At 37.4% G+C, this 22,505-nt stretch overlaps 1 long non-coding RNA gene across 1 annotated transcript in view; it reads right to left on the bottom strand.

The window, feature by feature from the left end:
* Positions 1-6,953: 6,953 nt before the first annotated feature.
* LOC106724086 overlaps positions 6,954-22,505 on the bottom strand; it is an 18,219-nt gene continuing 2,667 nt past the window's right edge. The window contains exons 2-3 of the long non-coding RNA XR_001359846.1: positions 14,480-14,482; positions 6,954-7,033 (exon numbers count right to left, since the gene is read on the bottom strand). This is a non-coding gene — a long non-coding RNA (uncharacterized LOC106724086). The remainder of the gene's footprint in view (positions 7,034-14,479; positions 14,483-22,505) is intronic.

Below are 22,505 nucleotides of genomic sequence, written 5' to 3'. Positions count from 1 at the left end.
CATTTCTTCAGAATAATGCATATATCCTTTCTTCCTGACTGGAGCTGAAATTTCTCTAAGTGTACACTGACAGCACATGATGGTAAGCAAAGTACTGATACTAGAAAGTAACTCTTCTCATTTATACAAACATAGGATCCAGAAGAGACAGTGCTGCCTTAGCATCCAGAACCAGGAACATGAAGTAAAATGCAATCCATCCTAGGTTGAGACCACAGTATCCTAGCCACTCTCCACCTAAAGATTATCCAATATTTGGTGAGAGAAGCCGACAGTTACCCCCTAAACTATATGAACATTTTATCCCCAAATCCTTGCAATATACTTGGTAAAAGGCCAAGGTGAACTATTAATAAATACTATTTTATGTGATTTTAGTACAGGACATACAAACAGAAAGGTTGATCCCACAAACTACTGAGATCAGAGTGAAAAACATGGCGAGGGGAACTGAAAGCAACACTCTGGCAGTCAAATGAAATGATGAATGGTAGGTGGTGGTGTGGGAGGCTGAGAGATATGAGAGGAATCAAATTAAGTTCCTTTTGCCCTAGCTGGTTTGGCTCAGTGGATAGAGCGATGGCCTCTGTACTGAAAGGTCCCAAAGGCACGTACCTTGGTTGCAGGCTAGGTCCCCCTCTCCCCTTTGGGACCTGTGCAGAAGGCAACCAATCAAAGTGTCTCTCTCACATCAATGCTTCTCTCTCTGTCTCTCCCCTTCTCTTCCACTCTCTCTATAAATCAATCCTCTCAGGTGAGGATTAGCAACAGCAACAAAAAAAATAGGAGCCTTTCAATCAAAACTGGAGAACAATCTGTGAGCAGCACGCAGGCTATGGAGTGGTGGTGTGACCTGCAGGTTGCAGGGTGGCCAGCTGGGCGTGGAGCACACAGCAGCATGAGCGTCGGGGAGCTTGTCTGCAGAAGCAAGTATTCACACATAAAATAATTTTCAATGCATTCAGGCACCCTGGGTATATTAAAAGGCACAGAGAAAAAAAAACAAACTTAAAAGCTTGATATTATAGTAGCTGAGAACAGAATTTGCAATTTTATACCTTTCATGGAATTATAAATTGTTTTGTTCCTTTACCATATTCTGTGCTACAAATGCTAGAAAAATAATAGTTTGGAGAAAAAACAGAATGGAGTTTATTGTAGTAAATGGATGACAGGATGACATTTAAAAGCACATAAAACTGCAAATAAAGTGCTCTCTTTAGTTGAGCAACTGGAAACCCAGCTAATACATCTCCAACCCACATGTTTATGGAAATCAATCCTGAAGTTCTCAAAGAAATGTTTACGTGTTATTCTAACTCAGGCTGCTGTCTACACAGGATATTTCTTATATGTAGGTAGCAAAGCTCCTTAGAGAAGTTTTAGTTCTGCCAAATGTCTTATAAGAATGCCTGTGTCCTGGAGATGGGCATCCTGGAGGTTCACAGGCTTGAGCGCTCAGTGCCAGAACAAGGGTCTATGGAGAGGCAGAGAGCTCCCGGCCACAGCATGTCATGAGTTGTTCTCAGAGCCAACTATGGAAATGTACTTTGGCCCAGAGTCACTGCAAGTGCCTCATGAACATAGTTCTGTCTGATCCCTAACCTCTTTCACTCCACAAGCAGTAAAAACCAGCCCAGGAATCAAGTGTAAGCAGATTTCATTCCATTGCCTTTCTTTCTTGGAAGGATAACACATTTAAACTGGAATATTTCTGTTACTATAAGTCAGTCTTTAAGTAATGTATGGATTCATTGAAGATTTTAAATACCAGTAGCTGTGGTAGTATAGCAAGAGAATAAAGACAAAGGCAACATTTAAATTAAAAAAAAAAATAGTTCAGCCAGGTGGTTCAGTTGGTTGGAGCGTCATCTGTACAAAAATATTGTGGGTTCAGTTCATGGTAAAGGCACATACTTAGGTTGCAAGTTTGATCCCCAGTTGGGTGCAAATTACAGACAACAAGTCGATGTTTCTCTTATGTGATGTTTCTGTCTCTCTCCTTTCCTCTCTAAAAATCAATAAAAAAATCCTTGGGTGAGGATTAATATCCATATTTCAAACTCTTCTTAAATGAATATATTTTAATTTGGAGTTGTCTGAACTGGGATTCCGCTCCAATCTACACTAATAAAAGACAAAGATGCTAATTGACCATACCTTCACTATGCTCATCAGCCAATCAGAAGAGTATGCAAATTAACCCAACAAAGATGGCCATTAAATTTGCATACTGCAGCCAGATCCCGCTGCGCCGCCCTGCATGGGTGGCAGCGCGATCCCCAGCCGCCGCCGCCCCACCTTTGGATCTGGGCCTGCCGTGTTCGGCCTGGGGCAGGGGGCGGGCAGCAGCGCGATCCCAAACTGCTGCCTGCCCCAGTTCGGGATCCGGGCCTGCCATGTGCAGCCCAGGGCGGGCAGCAGCATGATCCCGAGCCACCGCCCTCCCCAGCACGGGATCCAGGCCTGTGGTGTGCGACCAGGGGAGACGCGGCAGGCACCTTGGGATCGGGCGTGCCATCTGCCACCAGGGGAGCGGGCCTAAGCCAGCAAGTGGTTATCTCCCGAGGGGTCCCAGACTGTGAGAGGGTACAGGTTGGGCTGAGGGACCGCACCCCCCCCCGCCAGTGCACAAATTTTTGTGCACCGGGCTTCTAGTATTCCATAAGTGGCAAGGTCAATCTCGATCATTTAATGTGCTTTAAAATTACTTCTTTGGCTATGCTCCCCCTGTTGTTTTTGCTAGGGAGCTTGCTCTTTCTCATTTGGAATCTTATCCAGTCACCCATCAAATTGTTTTTCTTTGCAAAAGCTTCTGCCAGCACACAATTCTGGCATTTCTGACCTTAGTTATGAGCCAGAAGTTTTTCAGGGGTTCATGTGAGCTTTGGAAAGGACAGGTGCTGAAAACAGCCCAGATACACACACACACACACACACTTCTACCCTACAAAAGCTTGTTTTTAGACATTGTGAATGTTTATATGGCATAGATATGTATATCTATACACATACTAGATTCACTGATCTGTTTAAATGACAGATGGGTAGGATTGTACTTTTGTTTTCTATGAGTCTATATAGAGAAGAAAGAGAAAGACTGAATGGAAATAAAGCAAATACCAAGACAGACCTATACTCTTGGCAGCTAGGCAAGGGATAAGAAGACCTTTGTTTCTATTAGAGATACATTCAATGAGTGCTGCTGTTAATCCAGGAAAATTGCATTGATAAAGTGACCAGTTTAAATATAATTTGCATTTTATAGGGTAATTAAGTGATTGAACACTTATTTTTTTAAAAAATAACCTTATTTACTTATGCCACTTTATCCCACACATTCTTTGTCCTTTGAAATCTTATAAGAGAAGAGATACAAAATTAAATTCAAGAGAGTCACTGAAAATTTGACACAATGTGAAATCAATTCCTGCTTATTTGCTCATGCTTATTTTCTGTGTTGAGGGAAAAATACCACTTGCCTAGTGTTTTATACATTTGTCCTTATTTAGCCTATATCAGAATTTGGTTTTATAAAAAACATGCTGTTGTTTTTCAAAGTGCTTATTTTTATTTCATGGCTATCCTACACACACACAATGAATATTTTAATGTATTATATATTCATATATGTATGTAATCTGTGTAAAACTTATTCCAATTTATTAAAAAAAATCTTTTACATTTATTTTCTCATTTGTGCCTTAGAACAGTCCTGTGATTCATACGTTATTATCCATTTCTCAAAGTTCAGGAAACTAAAATTCTGAGAGGTTAAATTTACTTGCTCAAATTTTAATCAAGCCAAACAACTTGAAAATGTCAGCCTCAGAATTTAAACCTAGGCTTTTTAAAGCAAATCTTTCATCTCTGGCAATAAAACACAGCACTTTCATTGCTTAAGTTGTGTAAAGTATTTTTAAGGTAGAATTTCCCTAAATGAATAAATTAAATCTTTTCAGATACTTGACTGTGTAGGTGGTTGCACTATCAGTGGGTTCTGTGCTTGTGTGTTTTTTCATCTCCTGTAGCAGTTAAGTGCCAGCTAATGTACAACACAGTCCAAGACAGAAATTCAGTCTGGACAGGACCAAGGATAGCTTTCTTTAGAAAGGCAAATCATTTTAGAATCCGCCTTGCAGACTCTGTTGTAAGGATTTCAGGTAAATAACCTGGCAGTAAAGGAAGTTGGGAAGAATATGATGCATTTCAAGGTTTTAAAAAGAGAAGAAACCTCCCTTCTAAGGAATAAGTGTTCACCAGAGAACCCAGTAATCAACTAAACCAGTGGGTGGCAAACTCATTAGTCAACAGAGCCAAATATCAACAATACAACGATTGAAATTTCTTTTGAGAGCCAAATTTTTTAAACTTAAACTATATAGGTAGGTACATTGTTATTAACCTAATTAGGGTACTCCTAAGGCTTAGGAAGAGCCACACTCAAGGGGCCAAAGAGCCGCATGTGGCTCGCGAGCCGCAGTTTGCCGACCACGGAACTAAACTATTAACCCACAGGGTAACTGGACTTGTAAACTAAAATAACTAATTTCTAAGAACTTTATTGCTTAAGATTATGGATAAATGGGACATAAAGGCCTGACTACTGACTATAACACTAGGGTTAATTTTATTTTCCTGAAAGCACTACAAAATACTTTCTGTCTAATAATGGTATTTATTTCAGCAATTGTTCAGTTCTTGTTATTGTTTGTATTTTAATTTGGTTTTGTAAATTTCAAATGTAGAAGATGAAGTTATTCAATTTCCAAAGCTACCTACATTATCATCAGAATCCATGCTGGGTTCCTCTCTCATTTCATTTAATTATTACTCAGATCCCTATTTTTTACTCCCATTTATTTCATTCTATATTTTGTTTATTTTACCTGAGATTCTGTATTTTAAGATCTATTAATGTTGTTCTGTGTATATATAACACATTGCTTCTGACTGCTTTATATTTTTTAATGTGTATCTACCATTTTTTACCTGTCCACCATCTGTCAAGGAATCAAACATTCCCTAAGCAGCAGTGACTAATTGGTTGGCCTACCAGTCTGCCATAGCTTTGTTCAGTAAGGACAGGACACAATAAGACCAAATACACACACAGCAGAAGCAAGATAAGCAGGATGTCAGTTACCTGTGGCCCACAGAAATGAATGAAGTAGATTGACCAAATGACAGATGTCATAAGCAATGGGTCACTCAGTTATGGAGGATCAAATTCTATACTATAGTTAGGTGACTTTGTAGCCTGCAGATGTACCTAAGGGACATTGACAAGGTGACATACCCCATGCTCCTCTAAAACTAGGGGAATGCATAAGAAATAGCCGTCTGCAAAATAGGGTGCTTCTCTGGCTCACACAAGGGCCTTGTGACAGCTACTCACAATACTACCTATTTCTCCATGTTCTGGGTAAAGCCCAGGGTCATTCTGCTAAGGCTTGAGTCAGACTGGGGATAAGCTTGTCAACACCACCCGTGTGGAGACATGCAAGTTCAAGAAAATGGCGCCACATTGGAGCTCCTCCCCTACTATACCCCAGGGATAAGACACCAACCTTACATACAACTCCCCATGTCCTTGCTTATGTCTCATCTCATAGCTATGGAACACTCTCTCTGGGAAAAGTAACAGATATGCTTGTTCTTAATTTGACTGAGTTGCATCAAATTGTTATGTAGAATGGCTGTATGCTCAGCATTTATATCTCTGCCACACTCTTGCCAACACCTAGCATTTCCTAGATTTCTAAATATTACCAGTTTAGCAGTTGTAGAGCGAACATCTTCATATCATTATTTACTAACTAGAGGCCCAGTGCATGGATTTGTGCACATTGAAAGGAAGTTAATTAGAAGAAATATTTTAGAGGCTGGGGAGGTACTGCAGGAGGTTGGCTCCAGGGCGTGTCCAGCTCATCTCGCCCAGTCCCGATTGGGGCTGATTGGGGCCGTGTCCAGCTCATCTCGCCCAGTCCCGATTGGGGCTGATCGGGGCAGAGGAGGGACTGCAGGAGGGCTCCAGGGCATGTCCGGCCTGTCTTGCCCAGTCCCAATAGGCCGAACCCCAGCAGCAAGATAACATACCAGTCAGAGCGTCTGACCCCTGGTGGTCAGTGCACATCATAGTGACTGGTGGAATGGTTGACCTAATGGTTGGACACTTAGCCTATTAGGCTTTTATACATATAGATGAGTTTGTGTCTCTTCATATTATTGTTATTCTATCTGTCCCTGAACACTTCATTTGGTTTCATTGAGTTATCTTTTCTTGTGCTAAACCATGCATTCTTTCCTATAGCTTTGTTTTGCTTTTCAATAGTGTTGTTTAGTTTTCCTTCTTTTGTCATTTTTTTCTAAGTTTGAATTCCCTTTTGAAAAACAATTCTATCAGATTCTAATTTTGCAGGTGCTTGAAACCAGTCCAAGAAACAGTTGGGACAGATTCCAGGCTAATGTATCCAGTTTCTTAGTCATCATTTCCACAAGGCTAAATATTTAGCATCTCAAAACTACAAAGTTTAATATCATATTCATAATATTCCTCATCCTAAACATGGTCAACTCATAGTCTGTAAATTAGTAAATGAGAGTTTGTGTATATAACTTGGATAAGCTTCTGGAGTAATAGAGTAATGTGGATATCCAATTGTTGCAGATCATTTGTAGAAAAAAAACCTGTTTTTTCTCCATTGGATTGTCTTGGCATCATTGGCAAATATGAGTTTACTAGAGGCCTGGTGCACAAATTCATGCACAGGTGGGGTCCCTCCCGGCAGATCGGGGTCATCTCACCCAGTCCCAATCAGAGCCATCAGGGCCGGCCAGCTGGCCGAGGGGAGGGACCACAGCAGGTTGGGCGGCAGTGGGAGGTTGGCTGTAAGAGCTCACTAACCACTAGAGGGCAGCTCCTGCATTGAGTGTCTGCCTCCTGGTGGTCAGTGCACATCATAGCTACCGGCCGGTCATCCTGTCATCTGGTCATCTGATAATAAAGGTCGCTTAGGCTTTTATATATATACTAGAGGCCCATTGCAGGAAGATTCCTGCAAGAAGAGGGCTTCCTGTAGCTGGAGTCAAGCAGAGAAGGGAGTGAAACCTGCTGAGGCGGGCTTTGCTCCCGCTTCGCCGCGCAGCTGGTTTTTTCCCCTCCCGCTCTGCGGCGCAGCTGGGTTTTTCCCACCCTCCTGCTCCGCTGCCCGGCTGGTTTCCCTCCCGCCTCCCACCTCCACCACCTTGGCTTTGTTCCTGTCTCTGCCACCTCTACTTTGCTCCCTTCTGTAGCGCTTAGCTTCCACGTTGTCTTCAGTCTTCGCTCCCAGCCAGTATATGCAAATTAACCACCATCTTGGTTGGGTTAATTTGCATATAGTTGCTCTGATTGGCTGGTGGGTGTAGCGAAGGTATGGTCAATTAGCATCTTTGTCTTTTATTAGTGTAGATATATAGATTTCTAAATTGTCAATTCTGTTTCACTGATCCACAAGCCTATCTTGTGGCAATACTGTAATATCTAGGTATGATAACTTCATAGAAGTGTTGAAATTGTGTAATATTAACTCCTGCACCTTTGTTCTTATTTTTCAAAATAATGTAGGCTATTATATGTCACTTAAATTACTATGTACATTTTAAGATGAGCTTGGCAATATCTACAAAAGATTATTCTAGAATTTTCATAGATAAATTTTTGAATTCATAAATCAATTTGAGAATTATCATCTTGACAGTAATGAGTTTTCCAATTCATGAGATGATTTTTCTGTAACTTGCTTTCTCATATTTAGTTTCAGTAGGAATGTGTATGTGTGCATATGTATGTGTACTTCTTTGCAATTTTGTAACAACCAGGTCATGTCTTCTGTAAATAAAGCTTTATCCTTCTTGTCCAAACTGCATAACTAGATGCCTTTGTTTATGTATTTACTATAAAACCTCTAGTAAAAAAACTAATTAATTATATTTAACTGTACCATTTGAATTATCATGAGAGCATACCCTGCTCTTAAGTACTAATCCCCCACCATACTTACCAAACTGTGATTATTTCATCAAATAGAGAGTTGATAAAGTTATTGTTGAAGTAATAATCTGTCTTAGTCCAAAAATCATATTTGGATAATATAAATGTTAGTTTATCAATTACATTCCATCTCAAACTCAGTAATTATGAGATATTCAATTAGTATAATATATTTGAAGTTGACTTGTAAAGTTCCAGGCACCTTGCAATGATACAGGGTGTCCCAAAAACAGGTATACACAATTTTCACAGCTGATAACTTAGTTGATGTTTCCTTCTTTACAGCCAGACTAAGTTTTGAACAAAGGAAATCTATTCTAAAATGATACTGGAAGTTTGAAAACATAGTTGTAGTACAAAACTTGCCTTTATAATTATTCAAAGTGTGTATATATACTTTAACAGCTGATAACTCAACAGCTAATTCACTCCTTTTCAGGTTTAACTGATTTAAAATAATGGATGAAGCCAGACTAAGCTTTGAACAAAGAAAATGTATTCACTAGACTTTTTTTAAAGGATACATAAAAGATAAAGTTTATGGTACAAAACCAGCAACAATAGAAAAATTGAGGGTGCACAAACACCGAACAAAATGATTCTTAATGTTTCTGATTCCTTTGCTTCACGTTATCAGCAGTACCTGGACCAGAACGATCATCAGTTTGAAAATGGGTGTTGACAAAAAAGATTATTTATTTCTGTAGAATATTTTAAGTTTTGAAAAAGAATGGTAGGTTAATAGACACTGACTTTATAATCATTCAAAGTATCTATACATTTTAGGGGACACCCTATATATTAATTTCTACTATTATTGTTATGCATATTATTGACAGAAACATTTTGACTTTCACCAGACTAGTATAGACTTTTTTAGTGTTACTGTGCCAGGAGCTGGACTGGGTCCTCACCATCTCTCACATATATTATTGCAATGATTTTCAAATTTGATTCCCTGCAGTTTTCCTGTCATGTGATCCAACTTCAACATGGAGACCAAATTTATTTTTTAAGTAGCTATATATGACCATACCTGTCCCTTGATTCAAACTCCCATAGAATATCTACTGTAAAAATGGGAAATAAAAAGAGAAAGAGAGGAGGAGGAAAGAGAAAAATCCTTTTACAAAGGTATTAAGCATTTTATTATTTGACTCAAACTTAGTATCTAGCCTCCTGTCCTGCCATATAGCCATTGCCTCAACACAAACTCTTTACCTAATTATGCAAGTGTAGCTCTTAGTAATATTTGCATTCTTTAAGGAATATATAAAATATAAAGGAATTGTAAAGCTATTTTTAAAGAATATAACAAATATTTTTCTATGTTAGCAGTGACACAAAAACTTTCTTTTCATTGAATAGTTATTAAATGTTATCAATTTTATATACTATTTTGTAATATGAATATAACCACAAATATTTGATATCTCAGCCATTTCCTTAATCATAAGCATTTAGGTTATTTCCAATTAAATACTTAGTATTTTAAATACACACATTTAAACTTTAAAAAGTATTTAAAAAGTGTGTGTGTGTGTGTGTGTTTAAAACTTTAGAAAGAAGTGAGAAGATACTCACCAAAATAATAAATGTGATTATCTCGAGGTAAGTGGGCAGGGGATTCTATTAAGGAGATGATCAAAGGAACGCTGGTCTTGTATAGAAAGAATAATTACAAGCTTATGCATGAATCTGTTATTTGTGAAAATAGTTTTTAAAAACAGATAATGAGAGTATAAAATGTGTATTTAAGCATCTGTAATTTTTTCCTTATATTTAACTATTTATTATTTATAGTTTACTTCAATATTATTTTGTATTACTTTCCAGTGTATTGCATAGTGGTTTAAGCAATCTTTAGATTTGCAGTGTTCCCCTTGATATTCTAGTACCCACCTGTCACCATGCATAGTTATTACAACACAAGCATCTGTAATCTTAAAGGAAAATAAACAACACTGAAAACAAAACTTTTGGTATTGTGATCATGTGTGGCATAGATTTGCCAATTTTAAGAGAAAGAGAACAGCTAATCATGACTAAATGGTAGCCACCAGAAATAGTCTCCATTAACTTTCCTGTTCCTTGTAGTGTTTCTCATAGCTGTAGCAATTTTCTTTAATGCTCATGAAGTTGGTTATAACACTGACCTATAGCAGTTTGCCTGTTATTAAACTATTTTTGTAGGCAATGAGTCTAATATTTATGAAGCCTTCATTATATTACACTGATTTAAAGGTATAGCATTCCATTAAAAGATGATATTAAACTAAACTCAGACAAATATAAACTTTTTTTGTGTTACAAAGCAGTGTATATCCTTAACCTCGAGATAAATGACTAGAATTTCATTAAGCCAAATGCCTAGTCTTTTCAGATAGTTGAATATAAATGTGAACATTGTAAAAATTCATATTAATATTGTTAGAAAATAATGTATGCCTTAATAACAAGTTATTAGGCTATTTATTTCAAGGAACACAATACATCTAGGAAATGAGAATTTTGTCTTCAACTGTTGTCTTTCTGGACCAGTGCTTAGATACAGATTACTGCCAATTACATGTGTAATGGAGTACATTTGCAGTTATTGCTGGATTAAGATTTGTCATTATAGTTTGTAAATGAGCAATTCCCCTTCACAATTGTGCTGTCATTATTGTCAAAATGGAACATCAGCACAACCATTTAAACACGTTGTATACTTTTTATCTTTTCACAAAAACAAATGATCTCTAAAATCAGCTATTACCATGGCTAATATATACTCTTCCACAACATAAAGATGCCCTAAATTTCTCTCTGGTCCAGTCTTGTTAAGTTTAATGAGTAACATAATTTAAATATCTGAGTTATGATCCATCAGCCTTGCTTTCTACATAGAAAGCCTGTCAGGAAAGAGTTAAGGGCAGAAAATCCAATCCTTAATTTTACTATTTCTCTCACCACTCTGCATATTTACTAAGTTAACAAATGTTGACCATAATTTTCTCCTTTTCCATTGTCCTTGTTTCTGATTCTGAAAATCATTGCTCATACTCTCATCTTTTGAGTCCAAAAATCCTTCTAGTTTTCTCCTTATGCCTTGGCCTCCCTTATCCAGCAAAAATGTGCTAATTTAGAGAAAATAATTTAAAACAAACTTTTCCAATATCTTTTGTATTAACATCTTCTCAATAATTTGTAGACAATATTGTCAAACTAGATTCACAAGTCAGGATTTTTATTTTTTTACTAGAGGCCCGGTGCACGAAATTTGTGCACTGGGGGTGAGGTGGGGAGGTCCCTCAGTCCAGCCTACCCTCTCACAGTCCGGGAGGCCTCAGGGGAAGTCCTACTCCTCCCAGGAGGAGTGGGCCTAAGCCGCAGTCTGGCCACGGAGGCTCGAAGCAAGTGCCGTGTGTGTGTGTGTGTGTGTGTGTGTGTGTGTGTGTGTGTGTGTGTGTCCCCGCTGGGGGCCTGCCCCTAGCCATGTCAGAGGCTCAGAGTAGGCGCCCTGTGTGTGTGTGTGTCCGCTGGGGGCCTGCCCCCAGCTGCACCATGGAGGCTCGGAGAAGGCACCCCTCTGTGTTGATCTCTCAGGCTCCCAGCGGTACCTGAGTGTTGTTCTCTCAGGCTCCGGGCCTTACCTGGACCCTCCTCCTAAGCTGGTCGAGATCCTAACGGAGACCCAACCTCATTTGCATATTACTTCTTTTTATATATATAGATTCATTCAATCAATATTAGTAAGTACCCTTCCTGACTAATTTTCTACATAAGTTTAATTAATGGTTAATTATTCTGTTTTTACATTATGGTTAATAAGTGGCTTTCTTAAGACAAAACCTGCTTTATTCAGAGGTAAGATTTGAATTTGACATAGTCTTGATTGACATTCCAAACCTCAGAATCTTTACACAGAGACACAGAATATTCATCAATCTGTATGTCTATAGCAGTGATGGCGAACCTTTTGAGCTCGGTGTGTCAGCATTTTGAAAAACCCTAACTTAACTCTGGTACCGTGTCACATATAGAAATTTTTTGATATTTGCAACCATAGTAAAACAAAGATTTATATTTTTGATATTTATTTTATATATTTAAATGCCATTTAACAAAGAAAAATCAACCAAAAAAATGAGTTCGCCTGTCACCTCTGACACGCGTGTCATAGGTTCGCCATCACTCGTCTATAGCTACTTGTCCATGCATAGATTCGTGTAAGTGTTGGAAGTACAACTATGGTTCAATTATGACAAAGCTGTTTGCTTCATTACCCTTGACTTGTTGGGTAGCCATCCTCAAGTATCTTCTCCATCTATGCTATGTGGCAGGCCTTAATTATGCTATGACTTCGGATGAGAATTTAGGAAGAGTAAAGTACTTAGTCTTAATTTGTCTTTCAGCCTCTTCAATTACTATTTTTTGTAATAAGTTTTTAACATTTTTAAATAGTTATAGAATTATTGTGAAAAAAGTATAGAGAGTCCTCATATACCATACATTCATTATATCCTCTATTAATACCATGGGCATTTTATGAAGATGTCTTATTATTGTTTGGGTTTTTTTAATATATTCTTTGAATAGTATTAACATATATATATATATTTTAAATATTTTATTTATTTATTCCAGAGATGAAGGGAGAGGGAGAGAAAGATAGAAACATCAATGATGAGAGAGAATCATTGATTGGCCACCTCCTGTATGCCCCACACTGGGGATCAAGCCCACAACCCAAGCATGTGCCCTGATGGGGAATCAAACCATGACCTCCTGGTTCATAGGTTGATGCTCAACCACTGAGCCATGCCAACCGGGCAATATATGTTCTTTATTGGCATGTTTTTTTATAATATTTTCTCCCAGTTTGCAATTTTTTCATTCTTTTTAATGGTGGCTTTTACAGAGCAGAAATTTAAAATTTTAATAAAATCCAGGTTAGCAGTTGTTCCTTCATGTAGTATGATATTAGTATTATATTTATGAACTATGGACAAACTCAAAATAATGTAGATTTTTGCTATTTTTTAAAGATTTTCATTGTTGTACATTTTACATTTAGGTCTGTAATCATGGTGAGTTATACTTTCTGAATGATATAAGGTCTGTGTCAAGTTTCTCCCTTTTTGTTTTTTCCCATGCAGATGTTCACTTGTCCCAGCACCATTTATGAAGAACTGACATTTGCGTATTGAGTCTTCCAATCAGTGAACATGGAATTCATGTAACTTCTTCTTATGTAGACCATATTATTAGTGTGTAGTACCCCTTTTTATTTCTGATAATTTTTCTTGCTCTAAAGGTTTTGTTTTTCTTAAATTAATGTAGACACTCCAGCTTTATTTTGACAGGTGTTAGCATGTTAACTCTTTCTTTATCCCTTTACTTTTAACTGAGCGAGAGGAATGACCTTCTCCCAAACTCTAGGATGGGGTTCTGATGAAGTTTTTCTTCCTAGAAAGTGCATCTTTATTGTTGAATAGGTTCTGCTCCTATTTTACAAAGATTACTTCTCCTCTCTCCCTGCAAGTCATGAGGCAATATTTATTGACTTTTAACCATGAGTTTCTGGTTGGTTCTACTGTGAAGATACCCAATTTGTTAAACACAGTGTTGATGAGTTTCAGAGAATAGGATAAAACGTCTGCACAATGCTCTTATGTACTATGTTGAGTAACTTAACTCAATGGTTTACTAAAACCAGATAAAATGATGTTACATTGCTTGTGTTTGGAACATAATGGGAAATAAATATTAACTCTAAAAGTTTGACTTTAAGTCCCATCTCCTGCAATGGTAATTGAATCTGTCATCCAAATTAAGCCATTGTCCCAATAATCAATATAAACCATGGATAATAACATTGTTACCATATATGTCGTATAATTTATGAGCCTGCAATATTTTGGAGTATTTGATTGTTAATTTTATATGTCAAAATGACTGAGCTAAGGGATACCCAGATAGTTGATAAAGCATATGTCTGTGAGAGTGTTTCCAGAATAGACTAACATGTGAATCAGTAGACAAACTAAAGAAGATCTCCCCTCACCAATGTGAGTGACAATCATCCAATCTATTGGGGGCCTGAATAGAAGAAAATTAAGGAAGAAAGGCAAATTCTATCTCTAATTGTGCTGAGATAGAATGAGAACATTGTGCTGGCATGTCCATCTATCTTCTGCCCTTGGACAGGGCAGCTTCTGGTTCTTGGGATTTTGGACTCAGGTTGAATTTTATATTGTTGTTCTGTTTCTCCATTTTACAGATGGCTGACTGTACTTCTCAGTCTCCATAATCACAGGAGCCTATTCCTATAAAAAGTCGGTTTTCTCACTCCCATACAATCTGTTTCTCTGGGGAATCCAGTTTCTCTGGGGAACACTGACTAATATACCCCATGCAACACATAAAACAGTTTATATGAATCTAGGAAGTAATTGTTACTGTCTGTAGAGAAATTAATCTTTGTTGACACAATTTTTATATAGTTTTTACATATTTTAAGGGTTAGCTGGTAAGCAAAATTATGTGTATTTTGGTAGAACACAGTGCTTATTTTTGTTACTTCTTATTTGTCCTGAGCAAGAACATTGTTATATTTTGTACTATTGAGAACAATTTTACACATTACCACAGCATGGTGAAATGCCTCAATATTTAATACATTATATATTAAATTAGTGCACTGCAGTGTTTCTAGGTTATGGAGAACACTTGTGTAGTCTAAATGGCAGTACTCAGTTCTAACACAATTATTTAAAATAACATTAAAAGAATCAAATAGGCTGCTTTTACATGAAACTAATGGTAAATCTTGGCTACTATTCAATGGAAAATTCATTTATAGAGATGATGCAGTATAGTGAATATAAAACAACTATAAAATAAATTAATTTAAAATTACCTTCAAAAACTACATTTTATAATATACTAGAGGCCTGATGCATGAAATTCGCGCAAGGGGCTCGGCCCTCGCATTCCAGGCTTCGTCCAGAAGGTCGTCCAGACAGTTGTTTTGCTGTTTGGTCTAATTAGCATATCAGCTCTTTATTATATAGTATATCTCATCTGAACATTTAAGTAACATTCTCTTTTTATGGAAACCAAAGTTTTAGATCTAAAATGTAATGCAGCTTGTTGACAACTTGAAGAAAAAAAATGTGTTTCTAATTGGAAAGGCAAGGGAAGATGTACATCCTCACCCAGGGGTATTCTGCAGAAAGCCATTTCCTGGTGATTGACATTAATGGGAATTTCACATGTGTATGTGGGATAGAAAATCTTGCTAATTAGTGTTTTCCTTCCATACATTTTATTTCTCATAAGGTTTAGTTGATGAGCTGTATCAGCAATACAGTTTTAGAAATGTTTACCAAAGAATGATTCATGAAAATATTTCTTCCTCTGAATTTAGTGAGAAATCCAATATAATTTCACGCATAATTAGAGTTTAAATGATGCCATTAAAACACAAAATACAAAAAGTAAACATGCATTTCCCATCCTAGAGTTCTAAGTCTTAGTATGTGAACTTCTGTTTTTGTAGAGCTAGAAATTCAAATAGATAAATACTTATTAATGAGTATAGAGAATTTTTAACTTTCTAATATCTGTAGTTCAGTGAAGCATCCTAAAATAAGTGCCTGTCATTATAAAGCATGAAATTATTTGAACTTAGTCCATAGAATTATTTTGCAAAAAGTTTTCAGAGTTTTACAGATCCAATAAACTTTAATGCCTCATTTTTTATTATGGGCTATTTTATTTATTGGTGTTATTGCCATGTCTTAGGTATATTTCTCAAAATTGGACTATAATGTTCTATGTTTAACTGCTTTTTAAGTATCTATAAAGCTTCACATTCTACTTATAAGGAAATTATTAAACATATCTATTCTGAGATACTCAACTGATGCTTTTTTCATATGAAACAACAAGGCTTACTAGAGAAGGTCAGGTGCTATAGCAATTATTGTTTTTATCCCCCATCCTTACTCACATTATTTTTTCATCTCCCTACTCTAGCTGTCACTTTCACCACATAAATCTTTTAAAGCAATGACTAAATATTATATTTAATATAATAACTTCATATATAACATGTCTCCTTTAAGACAACATGTTGGCCCCTCAAAATTATCCATGTCTTAATCTGGGATTGCATTATGTTACATGGAAAAGAGAATTAGGTCTCCCTACTCTAGCTGTCACTTTCACCACATAAATCTTTTAAAGCAATGACTAAATATTATATTTAATATAATAACTTCATATACATGTCTCCTTTAAGACAACATGTTGGTCCCTCAAAGTTATCCATGTCTTAATCTGGGAATCTGGGATTGTATTATGTTATATGGAAAAGAGAATTAGATTGAAAATGGGATTGAGGGTGATAATCAGCAGACATTAAAATGGGGATATTATCCTCAATTATGTGGGAGGATCCCACTTAAAAAAGGGTCCTTATAAGTCAAAGAGGGAGGCAGTAGTGACAGTGCTCTGGACATGCTGCATGAAAAAGTCCCATCAAGCCATTCCTGTCTGTATGGGAAACCGGTCACAACCGGAGTTTAATAAGTGAAGGGGTAGGGAGGACATGGCTTCTCCCCTAGGGCACCTGGAGGAACCCAGCCCTGCCAACATTTGATTTGAGCCCAGAGAGATCCACTTAGGACTTCTGACACCCAGAACTATCACATGGTTAATCAGAGGGGTTTTTTAGCCATCAAGTCAGGCAATTTATTATAGCAGCAAGAGGAAATGAATACAATATCAAAAATATAATTAATAATTCACCCAGACATGCTGACAATAAACTAATAATAAGGCCTTCCTACTTCTCTTACTCTTCTCCTTATTCACGTTGCATTTTCCAATGTCTGAGCTCAAATTTTTAGTTTTTCTTCAACCCATACAAAAAACTTTCATTCAATATAATTTTAATTAACATAAGCTTTTGGTCTATGTGGGAGAAAAGTGCTAAAAAGAAATGAATATATATATATTTAATTTTTAGGCACTATTTATATAAAAATATTTCCTGTTCATCAATGTCTAAAGTCTTCCATATTGCTGTAGTCGTAACTAATAAATTATGCTGTCTCCAATTTGGATGTCTTTCAGTAACCAAGTAACAGTTTGTATTCAACTTCCTGCTTTTATGTTCTCAAGTAGACAAAGTTTACTTTTAATTATGAGGATAAAAAAGTGTCCTGACTCCATCTAAAATGCAAAGATGCTACTGATATTTGCTTATTTTCACACAAGTTAAACTCATCCTAAGTGAGATAAATATGTATAGCTATAGATATACACACACATATATATTGTTCATATTGTTAAAAATACAAAGCTTAGACTATATATGATACCATAGGTGGAGAATCTCCTACTTGTATGGGGCTTTACATTTTAAACTTCTAAGTTTAAATTGTGTAAGGCCATTGTGTATAAGTTTAGAATCAGGAAGTGTAGATATCATATTCGTCTGTATGGGCAAATCCTCCGACTTGGAACCTTTTATTATTGACCCATCTTATATAGGGAAGGGTATACTTGAATTTATATTTTTGAGAAAGAGAGCTTTTCAAAGAAAAAGACTGTTGGTCTGTGGTGGTATGTACTGCTAGTCCATTCACTTCTATTTGCAATGATTAATTGCTACTAAACTTCCTAATAATATTTATTAAGTGAACAAGATATTTACTCTTTAAATTCAAAATTTTTGAACATCTTTATTACTTCAATGATGTAAAAATATAGTAAAGGTTACTGGACCCTGAATTTCATTATAGACAAATTATATTTTGAGTCCAGAGGTAAAGTCTGTTTTCCGAAATCATACCAGCATGTGGAAAGGCTGAGGGAGGCAATTCTAGGCACTATGTGTGGCTGATGCATGTTCTCTGAACTAGCCAGCCTGGCACTATTGATATGCGTAATGAAAATCATTACATGGATATGAGTTGATAACATTATTTGAATCGGTCCCTAACAAATATAATAATGGGAATCTAGTGTTATTTGACATAAATTCTTAAAACTGAGTTTTGAGAATAGAGATAAGTGCACTTTACCACTTATACCTTCAAACCCATGAGTGAAAAAGCAACTAATAACACATGTACACAACTACGTGTATAAAAAAAACCAAAATTTTAAACCCTTATTTATAGGAATAATGTATGTATTGGAGCTTAGGAATTTTTCCCAATTAGCACTTAAGGTCTCTAGTTTTTTTTTTTAAAAATGTGAGCAATATGCAACATGAATATACTGTAAACATGATGACAAAAGTATTACACTTAGGTTTTAGAAGTTATATTATTATTGAACATTATATAAAAGTAACTGAACTTATTTTATTTTTATTTTAAATTTATCTTTATTGTTGCAAGTATTACAGATGTCCCCCATACCCCCAAATCATTGGTGAGACTATGTTGTTTTTTCTGTAGTTACAGAAAAGTTGAGTTAGAATCATGTATTGATTAAGATAACAAATCAGGAATGTCAAAAACAAACAGATTTTATGCATATTATGGAAGTCAACCGAGCACACAAGTATGTCAGCAATAATTTTTTAAATTAAATCACTTCTCACAAATTTGCCAAATAATTATGAATTATTAAATTTTTAATCACTTGTGCAAATCAGTAGTTGCTAGCTTATCTAAAAACAATTTTAGTTTTGCATTGGTAGTATTTCTAAGGATGTGCATATAAATTTACTATCCATGACAAGATAAGAAATAAGGTAATATATATCAAAAGCAATATGTATTTATATCCAAAGTGATCATTTGTTTATTTTACAAATAACACACAGACCTATTTTTAAGCAATAAAACATTTGATCAAGAATGAATAAAATATGCTTGAAAATACTTTTATTATTTTGATCACTTGCCTTTAGCTATACATTTGCAATAATTAAACTGATAATTACTTTGTTCAATGATTAAAAACTCACTGACAGTAAGTTTGAAACCATCTAAACCCATCGTGTATAAGTTATACTTTTCAGAGAACTACTTAAACATTTCTGGAAATGATGCAATGAAATAAGTACTATCCTGCAAATCAATAAAACCTTGAATTTCAAGTCAATTATCTCTCCTATGGGATTCAAATTGATTTAGAAACTCAATTGTATGCACTATTACCTACAAAAATAATGTTTGTGTGTCTCCCTCCTATTGGGTAAATAAATGTCCTCTGAGGTGATGAATTCCACTACAATTTGAAAATGTATATATAATAATAGAAATATAAAAAATTGCCTAGTATCTTTAAAATTCACCATCCATTATAACTTTACTTTATCCAGTACATTCTTCCAACACCCTACATACACAGGAATGACTTACACTGTTTCCAGTCGGAGCTCATCAGTGACTCTGGCAGCCAGTGTGCCCCTTTCTGAAACCAAAAGCATAACTTCAGGGAAGTCTGATGACAATAAAATTGTCTGGCAATTATCTCATTAAAAAGATGATACTTTTAAAGCTGGTATACATTATTTATAATATTTTTTTAAAAAAAACAACCGAGAGGCATACATACATACATATCTGCAGCAGATATTTTTAACTGGGTGTCTCAAATGTGATTGACCCATTTTATGATTTTGTAGAACAGTATAACAGTATATATCCCTCTTTAGCCAGAGTTTCAGTTGTGAATTAAGTCCTGATAATTAGAAGCAGTCTTGAGATACTTGCAACGTATAGGTGGGTGTAATTATCTTCATCTTTTGCAACTATTCATTCTTGGAAAGATGAAAGTTTTATATGGCAGCATTCAGATGTCATATCCATCCTCCAGGCCCTTGTGTCAAAAAACAGTTGCAATTTTTTTCAGTATTTTGATATGACTATCTAATCTCTAGCCAGTGGCTTTGGATGTAATTCTTTAGCCTTATCAGTACGAGAGGCATTACACCATGGCTTCTTGATGTTGACTTATGTCCAGTGACAACCTAAAAACAAGTTGTTCCCCTAGAGCAGTGGTGGGCAAACTGCGGCTTGCGAGCCACATGCGGCTCTTGGAATGTACCTACCTATATAATTTAAGTTTAAAAAATTTGGCTCTCAAAAGAAATTTCAATCGTTGTACTGTTGATATTTGGCTCTGTTGACTAATGAGTTTGCTGACCACTGCCCTAGAGGATTAGTTGTGATGTGATCACTCAAAGAGTCCCAGATTAGAGCCTTCTCTTTAAATAATTCCTTAAGTACCTAAGTCCGTCTATTAAAATAACTAGAATGACCCTGGCCAGTGTGGCTCAGTTGGTTTGAGTCTCGATTCCCTGTCAGGGCACTTCCTAGGTTGAGGATTCAATCCTGGGTCAGGGGTCAGGATACATATAGGAGGAAAGTGATCGATGCTGTCTCTCACATTGATGTTTCTCTCACAGAGATGTAACTCCCTCTCCCCCTCTCCCTTCCTCTCTCTCTAAACTCAATAAAAACATATCCTTGAGTGAGGATTAAAAACATAGCTTGAACATTCTCTGTTTCTTTTACTGAATTCTACTAATCAAATAGTGTAATGAAAATGTGATAATGACCAAACTATAAATGGCTAACAAATTATGTCATATCTAATTGAGTGATCAAGGGAATCAGTTCAGTCCAAGCTGAGCATTCAGAAGCTGAAATAGGCACAAGAAAACTTAGAACTAATTTATTACAATTATGTATAGAAATGACTAGGAAAGTGCATTTCTGAAATTAGGAAATATATGATGCCTATCTAAGTTACTGTGCAGAGCACAACCATCAGCATCATCGAAATAATAATGATAATGGTTAAGATCTGGAATGTAAAGTCTATATAGAAGGCTAAAAGTAACAAGACAAATGTAAGAAGTCGAATCTAGAATAAATTCTGCTAAAGTAATAAGATTCAAGGAGAAGCATTTTATTGAATACCTTTAGTCAAGGCTACAGATTACCTCTCAAACCAGACACTAACCTATATTCAAAACTCTCTTCTGATGAGAGACAGTGTTTCCCTGAGTTTGGCAGGTAGGAAAAATGTACATGTTCACAGGAATTAAAAGGCGAGTGGTCATTTGATAGTAACCTTGTAGCACATAACCCAGCATCGCCAGAAGTACTTTAAAATGAAGTCTCAGTGAGTTCAAGTAGTATAAGCAAGAGTTTAATACAGAGGAGATCAATAAGAATGGAAGTTCTGGGTTTATAATTACTACTAGAGGCTTGGTGCACGAATTCGTGCATGGGTGGAGTCTGGTCGGCCCAACCTGATGGGGGCCCCTTGGCTGGGCCGATGGGGGGGAGAGGTCGTGAGTGGTTGGCCAGCCAGCCCCACCCCCGATCGGGGTGTTGGGGGCCGATCAAGGGTGGGGCCGGCTGGGGGGAGGTGCTCCAATCGGGGCCCCGATCAGGCCAGTTGGCTGCCGCAGTGCACATCATAGCCAGCGATCATTCTGGTCGTTCTGGTCATTCCACCATTCTGTTAGCTGGGCTTTTATATATAGGCTAGAGGCCTGGTGCATGAAATTTGTGCAGGGGGTGGGGGAGGGAAGGCGGGGAGGTCCCTCAGCCCTACCTGCACCCTCTCCAATTCGGGAGAGTGGGGGGGGCAATCAGGGGCAGGGACGGCAGAGGGGAGAGGGGCCACGGGTGGTTGGATGGCTGGCCTCACCCCCGATCAGGCCAGTTGGCTGCCGCAGTGCACATCATAGCCAGCAATCATTCTGGTTGTTCTGGTCATTCCACCATTCTGTTAGCTGGGCTTTTATATATAGGCTAGAGGCTTTGTGCATGAAATTTGTGAATGTGGGTGGGGGAGGGCAGGTGGCGAGGTCCCTCAGCCCGACCTGCACCCTCTCCAATTCAGGAACCCTCAGGTGATGTGTTACTGATGGCTTGGGCCCACTCCCCATGGTTCTCTCCTCTCTGTGGGGCCTGCCTGCTCCAACCACGGGGATGAGCAAGCAGGCCCTACTGGGTGCTGCCTGCGGGCCCCCTTTGCCTGCTCGCGGGTCGCCATGGTGACTGCCCAGCAGGCCCTGCTGAGTGCTGCTTGCAGGTTGCTGCCGCCATTGCCCAACAGGCCCTGCTGGGTGCTGTATGCGGGCCCCACTTGCCTGCTCCCCAGTCACCGTGGCGATGCCCAGAAAGCCCTGCTGGGTGCTGCCTGTGGGCCCCGATTGCCTGCTGGGCTCACGTTGCCAGGGTGACGCTGCCAGCATCCTGCCCAGCCTCTATGGGCACTGCCATCTTTGTCACAGAATGATGGTTAATTTGCATATTACTCTTTTATTAGATAGGATTGCTTTGAAGGAAGATAGGTTGTATTCAATTAGAGGAGTCATAGACTGTAGCACAGAGGAATCTATGCCATGTCTTTCATCAGAATGCTGCCCACCCAGTAGCAGCTAGCTCTACTGATCCCTATGCTGGAAGGTGTCATGGAAGTGCTGCTACATGATTAT

This window comes from Myotis brandtii, unplaced genomic scaffold, assembly GCF_000412655.1.
Source record: "Myotis brandtii unplaced genomic scaffold, ASM41265v1 scaffold71, whole genome shotgun sequence".
NCBI lineage: Eukaryota > Metazoa > Chordata > Mammalia > Chiroptera > Vespertilionidae > Myotis > Myotis brandtii.
Note: the sequence above shows the minus strand (reverse complement) of the source record. Positions and strands in the feature narration are given on the sequence as shown.